The 19808-nt window shown below is 42.2% G+C and overlaps 1 protein-coding gene across 1 annotated transcript in view; it reads left to right on the top strand.

Moving 5' to 3' along the window:
• DENR (density regulated re-initiation and release factor) overlaps nucleotides 1–19808 on the top strand; it is a 150305-nt gene that overhangs the window by 49870 nt on the left and 80627 nt on the right. The gene's annotated exons all lie outside the window — the stretch shown is intronic.

A 19808-nucleotide genomic window follows, 5' to 3' on the forward strand; every position in this document is an offset into this window, starting at 1 on the left:
GACTCCTAAAAGCTATAAATAGAAAAATTTCCTTAACAAAGAACAAAAAATCTTCAAATGAAAAATAAGGAGAATTTCTCCAACATAGGTGTGTCCGGTCCACGGCGTCATCCTTACTTGTGGGATATTCTCTTCCCCAACAGGAAATGGCAAAGAGCCCAGCAAAGCTGGTCACATGATCCCTCCTAGGCTCCGCCTACCCCAGTCATTCTCTTTGCCGTTGTACAGGCAACATCTCCACGGAGATGGCTTAGAGTTTTTTAGTGTTTAACTGTAGTTTTTCATTATTCAATCAAGAGTTTGTTATTTTCAAATAGTGCTGGTACGTACTATTTACTCAGAAACAGAAAAGAGATGAAGAATTCTGTTTGTATGAGGAAAATGATTTTAGCAACCGTAACTAAAATCCATGGCTGTTCCACACAGGACTGTTGAGAGCAATTAACTTCAGTTGGGGGAACAGTTTGCAGTCCCTTGCTGCTTGAGGTATGACACATTCTAACAAGACGATGTAATGCTGGAAGCTGTCATTTTCCCTATGGGATCCGGTAAGCCATGTTTATTACGATTGTAAATAAGGGCTTCACAAGGGCTTATTTAAACTGTAGACTTTTTCTGGGCTAAATCGATTGATTATTAACACATATTTAGCCTTGAGGAATCATTTTATCTGGGTATTTTGATATAATAATATCGGCAGGCACTGTTTTAGACACCTTATTCTTTAGGGGCTTTCCCAAAGCATAGGCAGAGTCTCATTTTCGCGCCGGTGTTGCGCACTTGTTTTTGAGAGGCATGGCATGCAGTCGCATGTGAGAGGAGCTCTGATACTTATAAAAGACTTCTGAAGGCGTCATTTGGTATCGTATTCCCCTTTGGGTTTGGTTGGGTCTCAGCAAAGCAGATACCAGGGACTGTAAAGGGGTTTAAAGCTTAAAACGGCTCCGGTTCCGTTATTTTAAGGGTTAAAGCTTCCAAAATTGGTGTGCAATATTTTCAAGGCTTTAAGACGCTGTGGTGAAAATTTGGTGAATTTTGAACAATTCCTTCATGTTTTTTCGCAATTGCAGTAATAAAGTGTGTTCAGTTTAAAATTTAAAGTGACAGTAGCGGTTTTATTTTAAAACGTTTTTTGTACTTTCTGATCAAGTTTATGCCTGTTTAACATGTCTGAACTACCAGATAGACTGTGTTCTGAATGTGGGGAAGCCAGAATTCCTATTCATTTAAATAAATGTGATTTATGTGATAATGACAATGATGCCCAAGATGATTCCTCAAGTGAGGGGAGTAAGCATGGTACTGCATCATTCCCTCCTTCGTCTACACGAGTCTTGCCCACTCAGGAGGCCCCTAGTACATCTAGCGCGCCAATACTCCTTACTATGCAACAATTAACGGCTGTAATGGATAATTCTGTCAAAAACATTTTAGCCAAAATGTCAAGGAGGTAACAACTTTACAAGACAAAAATGTGAAATGTAACACTATTGTGATTTGGTAACACTAGCTTCAAAGTGAAACCAAGTAGTATAGTGTAAAGTTGTTATAAAGTATAGTTTTCAGGATATACTGAATACTTAATTATATACCCAGGTGTCACGTTAGACCCTTATTGAGGGAGAAGCGACATGTTAGACATTAGATAGAAAATATGCGAAAATAGAATCTCTATTTGTAATCCTCAGTGATCTCTGTAGAAAATCCTTAAGTAAGGTAAACACAAATTTCAGAGTTGTAATCCACAATGAAAGGTTAGAAGTAGTTATTCATCAAATAACATTTAGACAGTCACACTTGGTATGAATCTTAATATTCTGCTGAGGATAATACACAATTGGAAAACACAGCCTCAATCTGAAGCAGATCACAAATCAGGCTAATGCAAAGTATGTGCACAGTATGTGTTGAACTAGTAATCCCAGTTAGCATGAGAAGCGGTAGAAATACAGGCAGAGAAACACAAAACAGTAGTTGTGGAAGGTTAGAAAATGTTACTCACAAAGTTTGTTGTCCGAACCTGCTGCCTGTTCTGACTCCTTGTGCGCGCACAATTTGGTCCCAATCACTTCCTGTTAGTGTTGCAAGAAACAGATCCCTGCTTGTAGAAAAAAGGAAACAGCTTCTCTGTAGTTGTTAAGATGCCAAGACACTACAGGCTAGGAATTAGCAAGAAGTTAGAGGTCTGCAGATTCCAATGCTGACAGGAGTGTTGTCCTCTTGTTAAAGAAATGACTTTGTTAAACAATGAATCCTGAGGAGGAAAATTGAAGTTAGGTATCTGTGAAAATCTCAGAGAGTAAGGCTCAGAGTTACTCTAGATAGAGAAACAAAATACTAAGCAATGCTAGTTAGGAGAGCAGGTGTTAAAATAGGTGATGAATCACTGTGATTGGTGAACCAACTTAAAGGTGCAGTAACAGTCAAAACCCTGACATGATCCCCCCGTCAAGCAAGCTGATCCTCAGCTTAAGGTCTAGGAGAATCCGGGAATTTCTGATGGAACTGGGAGACCAATTTAGGAGCATAGATATTAGTAGAAGGTTCCCACGTATCATCATCCTTGGTGAAGTTCTTCCATCTAACCAAGTATTGCAATACTCCTTTGGAAATCCTAGAGTCAATAATCTGATCAACCTCATATACATCGGTATCTTGTAATTCAAGAGACGAAGGTGTGTGAGAAGCTTGAACTCTGGTTGGGTTATAAGGCTTGAGGAGAGATACATGAAATGTAGCATGTATTTTCATGGAAGAGGGTAGGTCTAAAGTAACGGCGTTAGGATTGACTACTTTGAGAATTTTGAAAGGTCCACAAAACTTTTGTGTTAGTTTCCTACTTGGCACTTGTATTCGTAGGTTCTTGGTTGATAACCATACTTGGTCTCCGATTTTATACTTAGGAGGATCTCTATGTCTTAAGTCGTAGTGATATTTCTGTGAGTTTTGAGCCTTAATAATGTTCTCTTTTATAAAATTGAAGTTGTCCTGTAAAGAATTATTCAACTCATCAACCAAAGGTGAATCAGAAGGGGTTGATGAGATGGAAGTGAAAGTGGGGTGGTATCCGTAATTTGCATAGAAGGGTGTAAGATTGGTTGAAGAATTAGTAAGGTTGTTATATGCAAATTCTGCGAAAGAGAGATATGAAATCCAATTATGTTGTTGATAAGCACAAAAACATCGTAGGTATTCGTCCAACCATTGGTTTATTCTCTCCACTTGTCCATTTGATTGAGGATGGAATGAAGTAGTGAATTGGTGTTTGATATTAAGGGCTTTGCATAAACATTTCCAAAACCTTGAAGTAAATTGAGATCCCCTGTCAGAAATCACAGTACTTGGTACTCCATGTAACTTGAGGATTTGATCCATAAAAAGTCTGGCTGTTTCAGGTGCAGTGGGTAATTTATGAAATGGTAGAAAGTGAGCCATTTTTGAAAAACTATCAACAACCACCATTATAGTGGTATGATTTTTAGAGGGAGGTAAATCCACTATGAAGTCTATGCCTATTTGTTTCCATGGTCTATCAGAAACAGGTAGGGGCATAAGTAGTCCATATGGGCTCTTTTTCTCTGTTTTGCAAGTTTGACATATAAGGCAGGTTTTTATGTAGTCAGAAATTGATCTTTTCATGTCTGGCCACCAATACGCTCTGCTGATCAACTCTAATGTACGTCTCTCTCCTGGATGACCTGCAAGAGGTGAATCATGCTGCTCTTGTAGAATTTGATGTCTTAAAGGTTCAGGTAAGAATATTCTGTCTTTGTAGTAATATATTCCATTCCGGTTAATTAGCTGAACCTTAGAGTTAGGTAGTGGCATATGTGAGAGCTTTTGTATGTCTGTTAAAATGTCAGAAGTTAAACCAATGAATCGTTCAGTCGGAATAATATTTGTATAACTGGTACTTTGAGATGGTGGACTCGATTGGCGAGAGAGGGCATCAGCCTTACCATTTTTACATGCCGGGCGATAGATTATCTGGAAATCAAATCTTGCAAAATACAGACTCCATCTAACCTGTCTGGATGAGAGAGTCTTATTATTTTGGAGATACTGAAGGTTTTTGTGGTCAGTATAAATCAAAAAGGTTTTCTTAGCCCCTTCTAGGAGGTGTCGCCAGAATTCTAATGATCTTCGGATTGCTAACAATTCTTTATCACCGATTGCGTAGTTTTTCTCAGCTGAACTCATGGATTTAGAAAAGAAAGAAATGGGATGCATCGGTTCATGAGGTGCCTTCTGTTGGGACAAGACTGCACCTATAGCATAGTCTGAAGAGTCCACCTCCAGAATATACTGAAGGTTAGGATTAGGTAGATGTAAGATGGGAGCTTTGGTGAACAATGTTTTCAGGTGTTCAAAGACAGCGGTATGTTGTTGTTCCCAAAGAAATGGGTGTGTAGTACCAGTAAGTTGAGTCAATGGTTTAACAATTCTAGAAAAATTCCTTATGAATTTTCTATAATAATTAGCAAAACCTAGAAACCTTTGTAGGGATTTGCGGTCATGAGGTTGTGGCCAATTTTTTACTGCTTCAACCTTTTCAGACTGCATCTGTACGCCTTCTGAGGAGATGGTATACCCCAAAAAGGAAATAGTAGATTTGTGGAACGAACATTTCTCGAGCTTGGCATATAACTTATGTACCTTTAAACGGGCCAGCACCCAGCGTACGTGTTTTATGTGGTCAGAAATATTCTGAGAGTAGATCAGGATGTCGTCTAAATAGACAACTAAACAAACATCTAAGAGATCGCGAAATATATCATTTATAAAGTGCTGGAAAGTTGCGGGGGCATTACAAAGGCCGAATGGCATCACAAGATATTCAAAGAGCCCATACCTAGTTCTAAAGGCAGTGAGCCATTCGTCGCCTTCCCTTATACGAATAAGGTTGTAAGCCCCACGCAAGTCAAGTTTTGTGAACACTGTGGCATCAGTAAGTCGTTCGATCATTTCGGGAATTAAAGGGAGTGGATACCGATTTTTTACGGTCCGTTTATTGAGCTCCCTATAATCTATGATGGGACGAAGAGTGGAGTCTTTATTAGTCACAAAAAACATACCTGCAGCTGCAGGAGAGGTAGACGGTCGGATGAAACCTTTCTTTAGGTTGTCTTGCAGATATTCTTTTAAATGTTCTAGTTCAGGTTGGCTAAGGGGGTAAAGATGACCTACAGGTAGTGTTGCTCCTGGGATTAATTCAATTGGGCAGTCGTATACCCGGTGAGGTGGAAGTGTATCAGCTTCCACCTTACTAAACACTTCCTGGAAATCTAGATAGTGAGTCGGTATAGGAGGTACATCAGTGCTAGTGTGTAGTACTGCTGTTTGAGGAAAACAAGTATTTTTACAAAATGTTGATTGAAAGGTCAAAGTGAGTGATGACCAGTCTATATTAGGATTATGTAATTGTAGCCAGTATAGACCTAAAACAACTTGGAAATGTGGTGAAGGTATAACGTCAAAGGTAATATACTCAGTATGTCCCCCTTGAGTGGTCACTAATAAGGGAATTGTTTTGTGCGTGATAGGACCGTTTTCTAGTACGGAACCATCAATAACCTTGAGAGAGACAGGGTGTTTTTTTTCAACAGTGGGTATTTTATTAATTTGTACAGTGGTGTTGTCAATGAAATTGCCAAAAGCTCCAGAATCCACTATGGCATTGATTGGCAGACGTCTAAGGTCCCACTGTAACAAGAGAGATAAATTGCAATAAGAAGGTAGTTCATCAAGTCTTGTTACATTATTTACAATATTAAACTTACTCTTTTTGTTTTTAAGTAGAATGGGACAGACTGTGACCATGTGACTTGGGTTTGCACAATACATGCATAAGTGGTTGTTCCTTCTTCTCATTCGTTCTTCGGCAGTGAGTGGTCCCCTAATTACCCCGATATCCATAGGGGTGACGGGGTCATTAGTTGTAGGTCTTGAGTGTGTAGTGCTGGACGATGGGACCTTAGAAGCAGGTTCAGTGTAGGTGCGTTCTGCCTTACGTTCTCTTAGCCTACGATCAATCTGAGTTGCTACTTTCATGAGAGCATCCAGAGTACTTGGCATCTCTATCCTTGCTAGTTCGTCTTTAACGGAATCAGAGAGGCCGAGCCTAAACTGATTGCGGAGTGAAACCAAACTCCAGGCTGAATCGGAAGCATATAATTTAAATTCTGTGATGTAATCCTCCACAGATTTTTTTCCTTGTTTAAGGTTTCTCATTTTTTGTTCTGCTGTGAGTTGGATATCTGTATCACTGTATAACTCATCCATAGCAGAGAAAAACCCAGAGAAAGAATTTATTAGAGGGTCATTGGTTTCACATAGGTGGTCAGCCCATACCCTAGGTTCTGACCTGAGAAAAGATATTGTAGAGAGTACCCTTACCCTGTCTGTTGGGTAGGTGTGAGGTTTTAAGTTAAATAGGAGGTGGCAAGCATTTTTAAATTGTCTGTAAGACCGCCTGTCTCCAGAAAAGGAGTCAGGTAAACTAACTTGTGGTTCAATAGTTGAGGTGTGCGGGACTTTCAGATCCTTTATCAATTCTCTAAGAACCTGTGTTTCTAGTTGTAGGTCTAATATTGCTTGCCCCATTTTATCCACCTTTTGGTTTAGGTTAAATACAAACTGGGGTATTTCAGCAGGATCCATACTTGTGACGTAACTTTTTTAGGCTTAGTATTATGTCAAGGAGGTAACAACTTTACAAGACAAAAATGTGAAATGTAACACTATTGTGATTTGGTAACACTAGCTTCAAAGTGAAACCAAGTAGTATAGTGTAAAGTTGTTATAAAGTATAGTTTTCAGGATATACTGAATACTTAATTATATACCCAGGTGTCACGTTAGACCCTTATTGAGGGAGAAGCGACATGTTAGACATTAGATAGAAAATATGCGAAAATAGAATCTCTATTTGTAATCCTCAGTGATCTCTGTAGAAAATCCTTAAGTAAGGTAAACACAAATTTCAGAGTTGTAATCCACAATGAAAGGTTAGAAGTAGTTATTCATCAAATAACATTTAGACAGTCACACTTGGTATGAATCTTAATATTCTGCTGAGGATAATACACAATTGGAAAACACAGCCTCAATCTGAAGCAGATCACAAATCAGGCTAATGCAAAGTATGTGCACAGTATGTGTTGAACTAGTAATCCCAGTTAGCATGAGAAGCGGTAGAAATACAGGCAGAGAAACACAAAACAGTAGTTGTGGAAGGTTAGAAAATGTTACTCACAAAGTTTGTTGTCCGAACCTGCTGCCTGTTCTGACTCCTTGTGCGCGCACAATTTGGTCCCAATCACTTCCTGTTAGTGTTGCAAGAAACAGATCCCTGCTTGTAGAAAAAAGGAAACAGCTTCTCTGTAGTTGTTAAGATGCCAAGACACTACAGGCTAGGAATTAGCAAGAAGTTAGAGGTCTGCAGATTCCAATGCTGACAGGAGTGTTGTCCTCTTGTTAAAGAAATGACTTTGTTAAACAATGAATCCTGAGGAGGAAAATTGAAGTTAGGTATCTGTGAAAATCTCAGAGAGTAAGGCTCAGAGTTACTCTAGATAGAGAAACAAAATACTAAGCAATGCTAGTTAGGAGAGCAGGTGTTAAAATAGGTGATGAATCACTGTGATTGGTGAACCAACTTAAAGGTGCAGTAACAGTCAAAACCCTGACACAAAATGAACCCTTGTCAGCGTAAGCGTGGCTGCTCTGTTTTAGTTACTGAAGAGCATGACGACGCTGATATTAATATCTCTGAAGGGCCCCTAACCCAATCTGAGGGGGCCAGGGAGGTTTTGTCTGAGGGAGAAATTACTGATTTAGGGAACATTTCTCAGCAGGCTGAATCTGATGTGATTACATTTAAATTTAAATTGGAACATCTCCGCATTTTGCTTAAGGAGGTATTATCCACTCTGGATGATTGTGAAAATTTAGTCATCCCAGAGAAACTATGTAAAATGGACAAGTTCCTAGAGGTGCCGGGGCTCCCAGAAGCTTTTCCTATACCCAAGCGGGTGGCGGACATTGTTAATAAAGAATGGGAAAGGCCCGGTATTCCTTTCGTCCCTCCCCCCATATTTAAAAAATTGTTTCCTATGGTCGACCCCAGAAAGGACTTATGGCAGTCAGTCCCCAAGGTCGAGGGAGCGGTTTCTACTTTAAACAAACGCACCACTATTCCCATAGAGGATAGTTGTGCTTTCAAAGATCCTATGGATAAAAAATTAGAAGGCTTGCTTAAAAAGATGTTTGTTCAGCAGGGTTACCTTCTACAACCCATTTCATGCATTGTCCCTGTCACTACTGCCGCATATTTCTGGTTTGATGAACTGCTTAAGGTGCTCGATAGTGACTCTCCTCCTTATGAGGAGATTATGGACAGAATCAATGCTCTCAAATTGGCTAATTCTTTCACTCTAGACGCCTCTTTGCAATTGGCTAAGTTAGCGGCTAAGAACTCTGGGTTTGCTATTGTGGCGCGCAGAGCGCTTTGGTTGAAATCTTGGTCGGCTGATGCGTCTTCCAAGAACAAGCTACTAAACATTCCTTTCAAGGGGAAAACATTGTTTGGTCCTGACTTGAAAGAGATTATCTCTGATATCACTGGGGGTAAGGGCCACGCCCTTCCTCAGGATCGGCCTTTCAAGGCAAAAAATAGACCTAATTTTCGTCCCTTTCGTAAAAACGGACCAGCCCAAGGTGCTACGTCCTCTAAGCAAGAGGGTAATACTGCTCAGGCCAAGCCAGCTTGGAGACCAATGCAAGGCTGGAACAAGGGAAAGCAGGCCAAGAAACCTGCCACTGCTACCAAGACAGCATGAAATATTGGCCCCCGATCCGGGACCGGATCTGGTGGGGGGCAGACTCTCTCTCTTCGCTCAGGCTTGGGCAAGAGATGTTCTGGATCCTTGGGCGCTAGAAATAGTCTCCCAGGGTTATCTTCTGGAATTCAAGGGACTTCCCCCAAGGGGGAGGTTCCACAGGTCGCAGTTGTCTTCAGACCACATAAAAAGACAGGCGTTCTTACATTGTGTAGAAGACCTGTTAAAAATGGGAGTGATTCATCCTGTTCCATTAAGAGAACAAGGGATGGGGTTCTACTCCAATCTGTTCATAGTTCCCAAAAAAGAGGGAACGTTCAGACCAATCCTAGATCTCAAGATCTTAAACAAATTTCTCAAGGTCCCATCGTTCAAGATGGAAACCATTCGAACTATCCTTCCTTCCATCCAGGAAGGTCAATTCATGACCACGGTGGATTTAAAGGATGCGTATCTACATATTCCTATCCACAAGGAACATCATCGGTTCCTAAGGTTTGCATTCCTGGACAAACATTACCAGTTCGTGGCGCTTCCTTTCGGATTAGCCACTGCTCCTAGGATTTTCACAAAGGTACTAGGGTCCCTTCTAGCGGTGCTAAGACCAAGGGGCATTGCAGTAGTACCTTACCTGGACGACATTCTGATTCAAGCGTCGTCCCTTCCTCAAGCAAAGGCTCACACGGACATTGTCCTGGCCTTTCTCAGATCTCACGGCTGGAAAGTGAACGTGGAAAAGAGTTCTCTATCCCCGTCAACAAGGGTTCCCTTCTTGGGAACAATTATAGACTCCTTAGAAATGAGGATCTTTCTAACAGAGGCCAGAAAAACAAAGCTTCTGGACTCTTGTCGGATACTTCATTCCGTTCCTCTTCCTTCCATAGCTCAGTGCATGGAAGTGATCGGGTTGATGGTGGCGGCGATGGACATAGTTCCTTTTGCGCGCATTCATCTAAGACCATTACAACTGTGCATGCTCAGTCAGTGGAATGGGGACTATACAGACTTGTCTCCGAAGATACAAGTAAATCAGAGGACCAGAGACTCACTCCGTTGGTGGCTGTCCCTGGACAATCTGTCTCAAGGGATGATGTTCCACAGACCAGAGTGGGTCATTGTCACGACCGACGCCAGTCTGATAGGCTGGGGCGCGGTCTGGGGATCCCTGAAAGCTCAGGGTCTTTGGTCTCGGGAAGAATCTCTTCTACCGATAAATATTCTGGAACTGAGAGCAATATTCAATGCTCTCCAGGCCTGGCCCCAGCTTGCGAGGACCAGGTTCATACGGTTTCAATCAGACAACATGACGACTGTTGCGTACATCAACCATCAGGGGGGAACAAGGAGTTCCCTAGCGATGGAAGAAGTAACCAAAATTATTCTTTGGGCGGAGTCTCACTCCTGCCACCTGTCTGCTATCCACATCCCAGGAGTGGAAAATTGGGAAGCGGATTTTCTGAGTCGGCAGACATTGCATCCGGGGGAGTGGGAACTCCATCCGGAAATCTTTGCCCAAGTCACTCACCTGTGGGGCATTCCAGACATGGATCTGATGGCCTCTCGTCAGAACTTCAAAGTTCCTTGCTACGGGGCCAGATCCAGGGATCCCAAGGCGGCTCTAGTGGATGCACTAGTAGCACCTTGGACCTTCAAACTAGCTTATGTGTTCCCGCCTTTTCCTCTCATCCCCAGGCTGATAGCCAGGATCAAGCAGGAGAGGGCGTCGGTGATCTTGATAGCTCCTGCGTGGCCACGCAGGACTTGGTATGCAGATCTGGTGAATATGTCATCGGCTCCACCTTGGAAGCTACCTTTGAGACGAGACCTTCTTGTTCAGGGTCCGTTCGAACATCCGAATCTGGTTTCACTCCAGCTGACTGCTTGGAGATTGAACGCTTGATTTTATCGAAGCGAGGATTCTCAGATTCTGTTATCGATACTCTTGTTCAGGCCAGAAAGCCTGTGACTAGAAAGATTTACCACAAAATTTGGAAAAAATATATCTGTTGGTGTGAATCTAAAGGATTCCCTTGGGACAAGGTTAAGATTCCTAGGATTCTATCCTTCCTTCAAGAAGGATTGGAAAAAGGATTATCTGCAAGTTCCCTGAAGGGACAGATTTCTGCCCTGTCGGTATTACTTCACAAAAAGCTGGCAGCTGTGCCAGATGTTCAAGCCTTTGTTCAGGCTCTGGTTAGAATCAAGCCTGTTTACAAACCTTTGACTCCTCCTTGGAGTCTCAATTTAGTTCTTTCAGTTCTTCAGGGGGTTCCGTTTGAACCCTTACATTCCGTTGATATTAAGTTATTATCTTGGAAAGTTTTGTTTTTAGTTGCGATTTCTTCTGCTAGAAGAGTCTCAGAATTATCTGCTCTGCAGTGTTCTCCTCCTTATCTGGTGTTCCATGCAGATAAGGTGGTTTTACGTACTAAACCTGGTTTTCTTCCAAAAGTTGTTTCTAACAAAAACATTAACCAGGAGATTATCGTACCTTCTCTGTGTCCAAAACCAGTTTCAAAGAAGGAACGTTTGTTGCACAATTTGGATGTTGTTCGCGCTCTAAAATTCTATTTAGATGCTACAAAGGATTTTAGACAAACATCTTCCTTGTTTGTTGTTTATTCAGGTAAAAGGAGAGGTCAAAAAGCAACTTCTACCTCTCTCTCTTTTTGGATTAAAAGCATCATCAGATTGGCTTACGAGACTGCCGGACGGCAGCCTCCCGAAAGAATCACAGCTCATTCCACTAGGGCTGTGGCTTCCACATGGGCCTTCAAGAACGAGGCTTCTGTTGATCAGATATGTAGGGCAGCGACTTGGTCTTCACTGCACACTTTTACCAAATTTTACAAGTTTGATACTTTTGCTTCTTCTGAGGCTATTTTTGGGAGAAAGGTTTTGCAAGCCGTGGTGCCTTCCATTTAGGTGACCTGATTTGCTCCCTCCCTTCATCCGTGTCCTAAAGCTTTGGTATTGGTTCCCACAAGTAAGGATGACGCCGTGGACCGGACACACCTATGTTGGAGAAAACAGAATTTATGTTTACCTGATAAATTTCTTTCTCCAACGGTGTGTCCGGTCCACGGCCCGCCCTGGTTTTTTTAATCAGGTCTGATATTTTATTTTCTTTAACTACAGTCACCACGGTACCATATGGTTTCTCCTATGCAAATATTCCTCCTTAACGTCGGTCGAATGACTGGGGTAGGCGGAGCCTAGGAGGGATCATGTGACCAGCTTTGCTGGGCTCTTTGCCATTTCCTGTTGGGGAAGAGAATATCCCACAAGTAAGGATGACGCCGTGGACCGGACACACCGTTGGAGAAAGAAATTTATCAGGTAAACATAAATTCTGTTTTTCAACAAACAGTCTGATACAGGAGCCTTTGAACCAAAGAAACCTTCATCAGTAGAATAAACTTAAGTATGCTGTTGGTCAGAACAAAATTAATTAAAACTATTTTGAAAAGACCTCGTAAGTTTATTTAAAGGCATAATAGCCGTCATAACCTTTTATGATATAAGCAACAACATGTGATGTTTGCAGATGAAATCAAGTACATGAACTGAATATGTAAAAAACAGTAAATGTTATCGTACATGTAGAAACATTGCTAGCATAAAACATGATAAATAGATGCCACATAATTGACCTGAAGAAATAACAAAAGCTTAATAATGAAAAGGACACACTTAGCTTTGTAGAATTGTGTTCCAGGGCATCATAGTTTCTACAGTAACATCAGAGTAAGGATCAGAATGAGACATCTCGCAAAATGTAACAGGAAAAGAAAAATAACATTAGGCAAAATATTCAATTTCCACAATGTAACAGTTTCAGTAGAGAAAAACAAAAGCAGGCATAATAGCTTTCAAAGTTTATGAAAACTGCGAGCAATAGAGGGAGAGGGGTAAAATAACAAAATTTTGGCACCAAGAATGACGCATTACGCAAAAAGAAGTTAAAATTTTTTGGTGCAAAACTAACACCAGGAAAACAGAATTTATGTTTACCTGATAAATTACTTTCTCCAACGGTGTGTCCGGTCCACGGCGTCATCCTTACTTGTGGGATATTCTCTTCCCCAACAGGAAATGGCAAAGAGCCCAGCAAAGCTGGTCACATGATCCCTCCTAGGCTCCGCCTACCCCAGTCATTCGACCGACGTTAAGGAGGAATATTTGCATAGGAGAAACCATATGGTACCGTGGTGACTGTAGTTAAAGAAAATAAATTATCAGACCTGATTAAAAAACCAGGGCGGGCCGTGGACCGGACACACCGTTGGAGAAAGTAATTTATCAGGTAAACATAAATTCTGTTTTCTCCAACATAGGTGTGTCCGGTCCACGGCGTCATCCTTACTTGTGGGAACCAATACCAAAGCTTTAGGACACGGATGAAGGGAGGGAGCAAATCAGGTCACCTAAATGGAAGGCACCACGGCTTGCAAAACCTTTCTCCCAAAAATAGCCTCAGAAGAAGCAAAAGTATCAAACTTGTAAAATTTGGTAAAAGTGTGCAGTGAAGACCAAGTCGCTGCCCTACATATCTGATCAACAGAAGCCTCGTTCTTGAAGGCCCATGTGGAAGCCACAGCCCTAGTGGAATGAGCTGTGATTCTTTCGGGAGGCTGCCGTCCGGCAGTCTCGTAAGCCAATCTGATGATGCTTTTAATCCAAAAAGAGAGAGAGGTAGAAGTTGCTTTTTGACCTCTCCTTTTACCGGAATAAACAACAAACAAGGAAGATGTTTGTCTAAAATCCTTTGTAGCATCTAAATAGAATTTTAGAGCGCGAACAACATCCAAATTGTGCAACAAACGTTCCTTCTTTGAAACTGGTTTCGGACACAGAGAAGGTACGATAATCTCCTGGTTAATGTTTTTGTTAGAAACAACTTTTGGAAGAAAACCAGGTTTGGTACGTAAAACCACCTTATCTGCATGGAACACCAGATAAGGAGGAGAACACTGCAGAGCAGATAATTCTGAAACTCTTCTGGCAGAAGAAATTGCAACTAAAAACAAAACTTTCCAAGATAATAATTTAATATCAACGGAATGCAAGGGTTCAAACGGAACCCCCTGAAGAACTGAAAGAACTAAATTGAGACTCCAAGGAGGAGTCAAAGGTTTGTAAACAGGCTTAATTCTAACCAGAGCCTGAACAAAAGCTTGAACATCTGGCACAGCAGCCAGTTTTTTGTGAAGTAACACCGACAAGGCAGAAATCTGTCCCTTCAGGGAACTTGCAGATAATCCTTTTTCCAATCCTTCTTGAAGGAAGGATAGGATCCTAGGAATCTTAACCTTGTCCCAAGGGAATCCTTTAGATTCACACCAACAGATATATTTTTTCCAAATTTTGTGGTAAATCTTTCTAGTTACAGGCTTTCTGGCCTGAATAAGAGTATCGATAACAGAATCTGAGAACCCTCGCTTCGATAAAATCAAGCGTTCAATCTCCAAGCAGTCAGCTGGAGTGAAACCAGATTCGGATGTTCGAACGGACCCTGAACAAGAAGGTCTCGTCTCAAAGGTAGCTTCCAAGGTGGAGCCGATGACATATTCACCAGATCTGCATACCAAGTCCTGCGTGGCCACGCAGGAGCTATCAAGATCACCGACGCCCTCTCCTGATTGATCCTGGCTACCAGCCTGGGGATGAGAGGAAAGGGCGGGAACACATAAGCTAGTTTGAAGGTCCAAGGTGCTACTAGTGCATCCACTAGAGCCGCCTTGGGATCCCTGGATCTGGACCCGTAGCAAGGAACTTTGAAGTTCTGACGAGAGGCCATCAGATCCATGTCTGGAATGCCCCACAGCTGAGTGACTTGGGCAAAGATTTCCGGATGGAGTTCCCACTCCCCCGGATGCAATGTCTGACGACTCAGAAAATCCGCTTCCCAATTTTCCACTCCTGGGATGTGGATAGCAGACAGGTGGCAGGAGTGAGACTCCGCCCATAGAATGATTTTGGTCACTTCTTCCATCGCTAGGGAACTCCTTGTTCCCCCCTGATGGTTGATGTACGCAACAGTTGTCATGTTGTCTGATTGAAACCGTATGAACTTGGCCCTCGCTAGCTGAGGCCAAGCCTTGAGAGCATTGAATATCGCTCTCAGTTCCAGAATATTTATCGGTAGAAGAGATTCTTCCCGAGACCAAAGACCCTGAGCTTTCAGGGATCCCCAGACCGCGCCCCAGCCCATCAGACTGGCGTCGGTCGTGACAATGACCCACTCTGGTCTGCGGAATGTCATCCCTTGTGACAGGTTGTCCAGGGACAGCCACCAACGGAGTGAGTCTCTGGTCCTCTGATTTACTTGTATCTTCGGAGACAAGTCTGTATAGTCCCCATTCCACTGACTGAGCATGCACAGTTGTAATGGTCTTAGATGAATGCGCGCAAAAGGAACTATGTCCATTGCCGCTACCATCAACCCGATCACTTCCATGCACTGAGCTATGGAAGGAAGAGGAACGGAATGAAGTATCCGACAAGAGTCTAGAAGTTTTGTTTTTCTGGCCTCTGTTAGAAAAATCCTCATTTCTGAGGAGTCTATAATTGTTCCCAAGAAGGGAACCCTTGTTGACGGGGATAGAGAACTCTTTTCCACGTTCACTTTCCATCCGTGAGATCTGAGAAAGGCCAGGACGATGTCCGTGTGAGCCTTTGCTTGAGGAAGGGACGACGCCTGAATCAGAATGTCGTCCAAGTAAGGTACTACAGCAATGCCCCTTGGTCTTAGCACAGCTAGAAGGGACCCTAGTACCTTTGTGAAAATCCTTGGAGCAGTGGCTAATCCGAAAGGAAGCGCCACGAACTGGTAATGTTTGTCCAGGAATGCGAACCTTAGGAACCGATGATGTTCCTTGTGGATAGGAATATGTAGATACGCATCCTTTAAATCCACCGTGGTCATGAATTGACCTTCCTGGATGGAAGGAAGAATAGTTCGAATGGTTTCCATCTTGAACGATGGAACCTTGAGAAACTTGTTTAAGATCTTGAGATCTAAGATTGGTCTGAACGTTCCCTCTTTTTTGGGAACTATGAACAGATTGGAGTAGAACCCCATCCCTTGTTCTCTTAATGGAACAGGATGAATCACTCCCATATTTAACAGGTCTTCTACACAATGTAAGAATGCCTGTCTTTTTATGTGGTCTGAAGACAACTGAGACCTGTGGAACCTCCCCCTTGGGGGAAGTCCCTTGAATTCCAGAAGATAACCTTGGGAGACTATTTCTAGCGCCCAAGGATCCAGAACATCTCTTGCCCAAGCCTGAGCGAAGAGAGAGAGTCTGCCCCCCACCAGATCCGGTCCCGGATCGGGGGCCAACATTTCATGCAGTCTTGGTAGCAGTGGCAGGTTTCTTGGCCTGCTTTCCTTTGTTCCAGCCTTGCATTGGTCTCCAAGCTGGCTTGGCTTGAGAAGTATTACCCTCTTGCTTAGAGGACGTAGCACCTTGGGCTGGTCCGTTTCTACGAAAGGGACGAAAATTAGGTTTATTTTTTGCCTTGAAAGGCCGATCCTGAGGAAGGGCGTGGCCCTTACCCCCAGTGATATCAGAGATAATCTCTTTCAAGTCAGGGCCAAACAGCGTTTTCCCCTTGAAAGGAATGTTAAGTAGCTTGTTCTTGGAAGACGCATCAGCCGACCAAGATTTCAACCAAAGCGCTCTGCGCGCCACAATAGCAAACCCAGAATTCTTAGCCGCTAACCTAGCCAATTGCAAAGTGGCGTCGAGGGTGAAAGAATTAGCCAATTTGAGAGCATTGATTCTGTCCATAATCTCCTCATAAGGAGGAGAATCACTATCGACCGCCTTTATCAGCTCATCGAACCAGAAACATGCGGCTGTAGCGACAGGGACAATGCATGAAATTGGTTGTAGAAGGTAACCCTGATGCACAAACATCTTTTTAAGCAAACCTTCTAATTTTTTATCCATAGGATCTTTGAAAGCACAACTATCCTCTATGGGTATAGTGGTGCGTTTGTTTAAAGTGGAAACCGCTCCCTCGACCTTGGGGACTGTCTGCCATAAGTCCTTTCTGGGGTCGACCATAGGAAACAATTTTTTAAATATGGGGGGAGGGACGAAAGGAATACCTGGCCTCTCCCATTCTTTATTAACAATGTCCGCCACCCGCTTGGGTATAGGAAAAGCTTCTGGGAGCCCCGGCACCTCTAGGAACTTGTCCATTTTACATAGTTTCTCTGGGATGACCAACTTGTCACAATCATCCAGAGTGGATAATACCTCCTTAAGCAGAATGCGGAGATGTTCCAACTTAAATTTAAATGCAATCACATCAGGTTCAGCCTGTTGAGAAATGTTCCCTGAATCAGTAATTTCTCCCTCAGACAAAACCTCCCTGGCCCCATCAGACTGGGTTAGGGGCCCTTCAGAGATATTAATATCAGCGTCGTCATGCTCTTCAGTATCTAAAACAGAGCAGCCGCGCTTACGCTGACAAGTGTTTATTTTGGCTAAAATGTTTTTGACAGAATTATCCATTACAGCCGTTAATTGTTGCATAGTAAGGAGTATTGGCGCGCTAGATGTACTAGGGGCCTCCTGAGTGGGCAAGACTCGTGTAGACGAAGGAGGGAATGATGCAGTACCATGCTTACTCCCCTCACTTGAGGAATCATCTTGGGCATCATTGTCATTATCACATAAATCACATTTATTTAAATGAATAGGAATTCTGGCTTCCCCACATTCAGAACACAGTCTATCTGGTAGTTCAGACATGTTAAACAGGCATAAACTTGATAACAAAGTACAAAAACGTTTTAAAATAAAACCGTTACTGTCACTTTAAATTTTAAACTGAACACACTTTATTACTGCAATTGCGAAAAACCATGAAGGAATTGTTCAAAATTTATCAAATTTTCACCACAGTGTCTTAAAGCCTTAAAAGTATTGCACACCAAATTTGGAAGCTTTAACCCTTAAAATAACGGAACCGGAGCCGTTTTAAACTTTAACCCCTTTACAGTTGACGCCTTCAGAAAGTCTTTTCTAAGTATCAGAGCTCCTCTCACATGCGACTGCATGCCATGCCTCTCAAAAACAAGTGCGCCACACCGGCGCGAAAATGAGGCTCTGCTTATGCTTTGGGAAAGCCCCTAAGGAATAAGGTGTCTAATACAGTGCCTGCCGATATTATTATATCAAAATACCCAGATAAAATGATTCCTCAAGGCTAAATATGTGTTAATAATGAATCGATTTAGCCCAGAAAAAGTCTACAGTCTTAATAAGCCCTTGTGAAGCCCTTATTTACGATCGTAATAAACATGGCTTACCGGATCCCATAGGGAAAATGACAGCTTCCAGCATTACATCGTCTTGTTAGAATGTGTCATACCTCAAGCAGCAAGAGACTGCACACTGTTCCCCCAACTGAAGTTAATTGCTCTCAACAGTCCTGTGTGGAACAGCCATGGATTTTAGTTACGGTTGCTAAAATCATTTTCCTCATACAAACAGAAATCTTCATCTCTTTTCTGTTTCTGAGTAAATAGTACATACCAGCACTATTTCAAAATAACAAACTCTTGATTGAATAATAAAAACTACAGTTAAACACTAAAAAACTCTAAGCCATCTCCGTGGAGATGTTGCCTGTACAACGGCAAAGAGAATGACTGGGGTAGGCGGAGCCTAGGAGGGATCATGTGACCAGCTTTGCTGGGCTCTTTGCCATTTCCTGTTGGGGAAGAGAATATCCCACAAGTAAGGATGACGCCGTGGACCGGACACACCTATGTTGGAGAAATGACAAAACTCGCGTCATGACAAACGTGATTTTGCGCCAAAACAACTAGCGTCAACAAAGACGCAGGAAATGACAACATTTGCACCATCAAAGGCGCAACTTCATGCCAAAAAATGTTGCGCCAAAATGACACAATAAAAAACAGCATTTTGTGCCCTTGCGACCCTAGATTTGCCCGCGAAAAAAAGAAAGTCAAATTAGAAAAAGACTGAACCCCAGGTAAGAAAAAAAAATTAAATAAACTTCTCAAACATGATTCCTATACTGAAACTGTTTAGACTGTAAAAGGGAAACACACATAGACCTGACTCATGGCAAATATAAGTAGAATACATATATTTAAAACTTTATATTAATACATAAAGTGCCAAACCATAGCTGACAGTGTCTTAAATAATGATACATACTTACCGAAAGACACCCACCCACATATAGCAGATAGCCAAACCAGTACTGAAAGCTATCAGCAGAGGTAATGGTATATAAGAGTATATTGTTGATCTGAAAAGGGAGGTAGGAGATAAATCCCTATGACCGATAACAGAGAACCCTTGAAAAGATTTCACGCGAGGAAAACCATAAAATCAATAGGCAATACTCTCTTCACATCCCTCTGACAAACACTGTACTCTGAGAGGAATTTTGCTTCAGAATGCTTAGAAGCGCTTTATCACAGAATAATTTAGAAAACATCAAGCACAAACTTACTTCACCACCTCCATAGGAGACAAAGTTTGTAAAACTGAAATGTGGGTGTGGTGAGGGGTGTATTTATAGGCATTTTGAGGTTTGGGAAACTTTGCCCCTCCTGGTAGGATTGTATATCCCATACGTCACTAGCTCATGGACTCTTGCCAATTTCATGAAAGAAAACACAACTTTAAAGGTAATGCAATGCACATTAGGCCTGAGATGGTTTAAAAAGAGGCTGAGGGAATCAGGTGCATGAATGATTAATTAGGCAGGTAAGTTGAATGCAGATACTGCCCAAACCAGCATGATTGTCAGTAGCAGGGAAGGCAGTCTTAAAGGGACCGTGATTTCAGGCAGGCATATGTTACATTCTGGTAGGAATGTATATCCAATAAGTAAAAGCTTGTGGACTCTTGCCACCTATATCAAAGAAATATATAATATTTCTAATATTTAAAATAATTGTTTAAG

This window comes from Bombina bombina, chromosome 2 (assembly GCF_027579735.1).
Source record: "Bombina bombina isolate aBomBom1 chromosome 2, aBomBom1.pri, whole genome shotgun sequence".
Taxonomy (NCBI): domain Eukaryota; kingdom Metazoa; phylum Chordata; class Amphibia; order Anura; family Bombinatoridae; genus Bombina; species Bombina bombina.